The following is a 6,218-nucleotide window of genomic DNA, read 5'->3' on the forward strand; positions in this document are numbered from 1 at the left end:
GGACGGGGGTGGGGGTGGGGTGCAGATAAGACACACACACCTGCTACCGAAACGGGGCGGCGGTGGCGCCCTGAAGTATGGCCATTATGTACGAGCGTTTTACTGGGGCGAATCTGTACGGCTAAGGAAGGCGGAGGATCTGCTTACCTTCGCCCCCTTCAGCCCCTCCAGCCTCTCTCCGCCGGCACTAATTTAACCCCCCGGGAATATAATTTCCTAACGTAACCGAAATTTCGCGTTAATTTAAGGCGCTGCTCCTGCTGCAATGTGTTTTCTTTCCCACCCCTAATGATTGTATTACACTTTGGAATAATAAAGGGTTGGGCTCGTTGTAAGTCCATTTGAGAAAAGCGCGGAGAGAGAGAAAGGGAGTGGAAGGGGGATCTACGGCGGTGGCGTGGCGTTGCGGAGCCGGAGGGGTGCAGAGGAGGAAAAAAAACCTTATGGACTTTTTCGGGAAGACGGATGGGGTAGGGAGAGTGGGATAGAAGAAGAAGGGGAGCAGGGAACTTTTCTCGCGAAAAACGGGGAACTGCACGAATGACTAGAATAGAAGAATAGTAAGAGAGAAGAAGGGAGAGGGATGGCAGAGAAAGCGAGAAGATGTAGGGAGGGGAGAGGCATTCTTTGCCTGGGGCGAAGAAGGTACGGTGGAGCAGAACCTAAATGCAATTTACGTAGTTCTTAATTAGGCAAAATGGATCGTCCTCTGAAGTATATGTCTAGGCGATACCTTAAGCTCGACTTTTTGTGGAACATTACTGCTGCAGTTCATAACCTGTTGTAGTCCGTTTTTTCAGTCCTTTCTTTTACTTACCCTACAATTCCAAGGCTAAACTGAATATTTTCCAAATATCTTTGTCTCGTCTAAACCTCCTCAGGGCGTGCGATGTTGTTCTTCCTCTTCGCGTCAAGCAGGTCGCGATGCGCCGCGCTCGTTGGATGCCAGCGTCGTTCTGGAAAATATAAAGGGAAAGAAGAGAACTCATTAAATTTCGATCTAAAGTCCGATCATTGGTGGGGAGGGTGGGCCGCGGGGCTGGCGGCGGCGCGGCCGGCCCGCGCACGGCGATGTTTTATCTGAGAGGGATTCTCCGCCGCAAGAAATGCGAGAGAGGGGTTGGTCTGCGGGGTGGCGCGCGGTGCCTCCTCACCAGATGGGGCTGCAAAGCCCCGTAATGGCGCCGCGACACTTTGCAACACGTGGCGTTACTCAAAATAGTTCTAGTCGTTCTGTGTGTGTTTCTTTTTCCAGTGAGAGTGTTTTTGCGAACGTCGAGAGGAATTGAGATTCTGTCACAGAAGGTGGATTAAACTGGGTTCAAGTGGCGCAGAGTCCTTCGAAATGCCACTTTTAGCTCGCGATAGGCCCCTCTGTGGGCGGCCCAGCCCGGCCGTCGGAGGTACCAGTAATGTTAATTTGGCGCAGGAGGGTTGAGGGGAGGGAGTGCTTGGGCGCCGCAATAAACCAGAGAGGATGCAAAGGGGGACCCGCGGTATTAATTAAAACAGAATCAGACTCCTAAGACACACGACTCGGGCTCAACCCTTTCCTAGGAGGACTAAGACTGTAAATTCCCGACATGAGTTTCATAGTGGATACAGTGGCGGTGCGTACCATGCAGCTGGGGTGGGCTACTGCTGCGTGGCGCCCCGGAGATATACGGTGCGTGACAAATTGTCTCAGGAACCCCACTAAACTGCTTTGCTCGCGCGTGGGGGACTCCTTTAGAGACTAAATTGGAATTTGCGATTTTGCCGAGGTGGTCGCCGTGCTACTGAGGTCTAATTCCGGTGGGCGCTGTCTCGCGTTCATTGGCTGGAAAAGTAGGAAAACTATCGACTACCGCGTAGACTGGCCCGAGCTATGCCGACAGCGGTAATAACTGGTCAAGATAATCTCCGAAATATTCCACTTTCTTTCTTGGCGTGTATGATTGCCCTTATCGCATGCCTCCAATCACTCCCTTAGCCCCTTCGAAAAAAAAAGAAAAAGAAAAAATCAGGGAAATGCAAAATACCTTGAGAGACCGGCATCATGGGGGCCCTTTTTCTTGCTATGGAAGCGAAGAGGCCATGCCTGAGACCTGCTGCAGCCCGGTGGCAAAGTCTCCAGTATGGGATTTTTCAGAAGTTTAGTATTATTTTGAAAAAGATGGTGTCTCGATAACACCGTGAATCATCCTTGCGATCATATCTTCGCGTTATGTTTTGTTTTGACCCAATGCAGATCAACCTCCCCCTCTTCTTTCTATCTCTCTCTCCCAAAGCCGGCCTTCTCATCCCATATCCTGGACCGCATTTCTTGGCGCCCGAAAAAGTGCTGGCCGGGGCCTCCCACTCGCTCGCACCCGCAGGCTCTCCAGGCCGGGGCGAGTGAGAGCGACGCAGACCAGCACCTGCCCGGCGCGCACGCTTCGCACGCAGCCATCGGATGCAATCCCTGGCCATAAATCACGGCGCATGCTCCTCCGAGTGGAACGGAAACTTTGATAAATCTTTGGAGGACCCGCAGGACTCGGCGGCCAGGCACGGTGGACCCTCAGGACCAGCTGACTGACACAGCTGACACGGACTTCCCCGAAATGCGAGCCCACCTATGATGCACCTGTGCCACGTAACCGCAAGGCAACCTGTGCACTCGGTTAAATATTGCGGGCCGCGTCAAAGGTTAAGTTATCACTGTATGTGGTCAAATTTGTACTTTTATCAACTTTTGATCAAGGGGAAATAGGCTTGAACTTCGGTGTACGTTTTCTTGAACTTCGGTGAACTTCGGTGAACTCTAGTGAACTTCGGGAACTTCGGTGAACTTCGCCAAACTTCTACCAATTTTATCGAACTTCGAACTGATCAAGAGCTATAAAAGCGCTCTGTAACCTTTGTAATTCGATCCGTAAATATCTGCTTTGAGTAAGCTAAGACTCGGTTGTAGTAAGCACTCAAAATCGCCAATTTCAGCCTTAAATATGTACTCAAATATTTTGAACTTCAGTGAACTTTTACGATTTATTTTGAACTTCGGGGAACTTCGACATTTATTTTGAACTTCGGGAACTTTGGCATTTTATTTTGAACTTCGATGAACTTTGACGTTTGTTTTTGAACTTCGGTGAACTCCGTGAACTTCGATGGATTTCGGTGAACTTCGGTTAATTTCAGTGAACTTCGATCGAATTTTACAAAGCAAACTTCAGTGACCTTCGGCTGAACTTCAGTGAACTTCGGCTGAACTTCGGCCGGAGTTCATGAACTTCGACTTCGGGTGTACGATTTTTTGGAGCCTATTTTCCCTTGCTTTTGATTTTCTTGTCATTTTTAGAAACGAAATTGACCCCCCAAAATTGGGTCTCTGAAGAATTGAATCTCTGATTGAGGACGCACAGTTTCAAATTTCTCTTCGAATCTCTACATTTAAAGACAGCGAATGCAGTCAGACTCGGAGTAACATTGTAAGAACAGCGGTTCAGAGTAACATTTGAACACGCATCACTTTTTTTAACGACTTTGGAATCAATTTTAAACGCACGGGTGTTTGCATGTATGTAGCTCGCTCGCGGCTTTTAGCCCGAGTAGGGTAAGACAAGCTGACACCCTCTCGGCCGAGACACCTTGGAGATTTATATCCTTTTCATATTATGGACCGGGCCGGCGGCCGCCATCTTGGAGCGCCTCGCGGCCGGGGCAGGGCCGGCAGGGCAGGGGTGGGGGGCGGCAGGCGCGTATAAATCATGGTCTCAGACGTTCCCGAAGTCCGAGCTGCCCCGCCGAGCTCTCTGTGCCGGCTGGGGTCAACCAGATCCAGGCGCTCCACAAGAGCGAGCGTTTGCGTGAGTCACGAATTTTTCATTTATTTATTTAAAAGTAATAAAAAGTCGGACGTGCGTAATTAAAAGACTTGTAAAAGCTCCACAACATGCCCAAAAGCAGCCAAGCTGCAGAGCCTCTTCACAGTTTCGTCCCTCAAAATAAAATAATTACGATGAGGTCTTGCATTCACAAAACATGTACAGACTGATGTTTTTTGGGTGGATGTGACTTATGTTTTTTTGTATTTTTGCCAGTGCAGGTCCGGCCTGCGTGGTTCTACACTCTGCGTGTCGCGCGGTGCCTTATCGATTAGATAGGTGGGTTTCCGGTCTGCCCGGCCCCGGGCCCCCACAATGCCGTGTCACCAAAATGTTGAATTTCCCCCGAGAGGCGGTGGCGGGGTGGCAGTGGGGGTGGAAGGGGGGGGTGTAACTCGTACATAGAATGACGCGAGAGGGCGCTCTGCTGCCATCGGCTACATAAATTAGCCACTATCTCTGCCTCACAGCTGTGTCCAGGCCGTCATCCGTCACCGGGGCGTGCCGCCGCCGCTGCCCGCGCGCTTCCTGCACGCGGATGATTAGGACAGGATTATGTTATTAAACTGTTATTGTATTTATGGTCATTATTGGGGCACACCCGCCTTGCGTGAATCTCGACTCCAGTTTTCTTTTCCTAATCCAGTTTCTCTCAGGTGGCACAGCAGTATATAGTGCGTTCATGCGAGCCGCTTTCATTCGTTTCGGATTCTTCAGCTACTTGTACTTTTCCTCTCCCCCCTGCTGGTTCTGTTTGGGCAGCAGTCGTAGTGGTACGGTCAGAGTCGTAGTACATGTAGAGGTGGAGTAAGAAAGGATGAGCAGCAGCAGGATGGAGAAGGATTTTGGGGGAAGGTATCGTCTGGACCTCGTTCGTCTTGTTGGAGGCAATCACTTAGCGTGCGAGCGTCTTCTTCTTCGCTGACCCCTGTGTGTGTGTGTGTGTGCGCGCGCGCGCAACCGCACGAGGCAGCCGTCAGCGCACCGCGAGTGGCGGCGCCGGATATGCTAACGATATTAGAGTAACGACTCGGAACGGTCTGTCCGGGCCGAGGAGTGCGTGGAGGAGGCGGACCGCCGACCCTCGCCCATCCCTGAGCCAATAGCCAAGGAAGGGTTGGCCGCGGTCCATTCGGTGATGGAAGCACCCCGCCCGCCCCGCCTGAAATGAACGGCACTGATGTGAGTAGCGAGTGAGTACCCCCCCCCCCTCTCCTCCCCCAACCTCAACTCTGCAAGTGATACCTCACAAAAACTATGTCGTTTGTCGTCTTCTGCTTTATTGATTTTTGAGGATGACCTACACAGAACTCTAGGCACGCATGCGGACGAGCCAGGGCGGCCGAGCGACTTTACGAGGACAAGAAACACATCAGCTCGTACTGTTTTCGGACGCCGTTCGCGCGTTAAATGTCCTGTGAAGTGCGCTCTGCTATGTGCCATCTGTCTCTTGGGCCGCCCGGAAATCCCATGGCCCAGTTCTGCAGGGGCTGTCGTGGTAGGCGCCAAGTTGCTGCAGGGGGTTTCAACAAAAGTGGATTTTACTTTGAAAAATGCTGTTACAGTGCACGTATCATTTGCTACATGTCACTGTCGCCAACTGGCTGCAAAATGTGGGATTTTTTACAATCGATTTTTTTTTTGAAAGCCACACGAGTACGGATACAATTTTTTGGCCATTCTGCTTCCCTACCTGTGATTACCGTGTGCGTGCCCCTCCAGCCATGAGGACTCCGCCATGAGCAGCCGCCGTGGCGCGACGGTCTCATGCCCCCGCGGCGTGGATGGCATGGAGCCAGTTTGTCAGCTAGTCCGAACATTAGTCAGTGCCCGCTGGCAGCTTTTAGTCACTCGCCGGACGTCCTGCGAGAGCGTCGCCCAACTGCAGTGAATGCTTATGGCCCGGCAGAGCCCGGCCATGGGGCTCCCATGAGATTTACGAGCGAGGGGCCCTGGAAACACTATACGCGGGGGGGACCTCTACTTTTCTTCGCGCGAGATAGAGATTTGAAAGTTTGTTTTTCTCTCGTTCAAAAACTTGTGGCTGTAGCTGAACGCCAACACTGGAAAATCAAAGGTTCCCGTACAGAAAAAAGTAGCCTCAGGATGGCTCCGTCGTAGCCATTCTCAACACATCGCGGAGGCTCGCTGTGATCAGTCTCCAGCTTTTGCGTAGCCGAGGCGTAGCCATCGCGAATGGCTCCGCAATAGGTAACTTAATGACGGAAAGAGCCATTTCGCAGCCGCCTTGGAACCAAACAAAGGCCAGCACCTGGACGACGGGGAGCCATTTCAGAGCCATCGGGGGGCCTTACCGGGGACACTTTAGATACGTTTTGGAGCCAGTTTCGGGCCATCCAAAAGACAACC

General features: G+C 51.7%; 1 long non-coding RNA gene across 2 annotated transcripts in view; it reads right to left on the bottom strand.

Annotated features, from left to right (window-relative positions):
• LOC113202767 (uncharacterized) overlaps window positions 1-6,218 on the bottom strand; it is a 54,663-nt gene that overhangs the window by 20,479 nt on the left and 27,966 nt on the right. For both annotated transcript variants that reach the window (XR_008011401.1, XR_008011402.1), the window contains one exon: window positions 818-956. This is a non-coding gene — a long non-coding RNA (uncharacterized LOC113202767). The remainder of the gene's footprint in view (window positions 1-817; window positions 957-6,218) is intronic.

Source organism: Frankliniella occidentalis, unplaced genomic scaffold (assembly GCF_000697945.3).
Source record: "Frankliniella occidentalis isolate FOCC.00 unplaced genomic scaffold, Focc_3.1 Scaffold102, whole genome shotgun sequence".
Classification (NCBI taxonomy): Eukaryota; Metazoa; Arthropoda; class Insecta; order Thysanoptera; family Thripidae; genus Frankliniella; species Frankliniella occidentalis.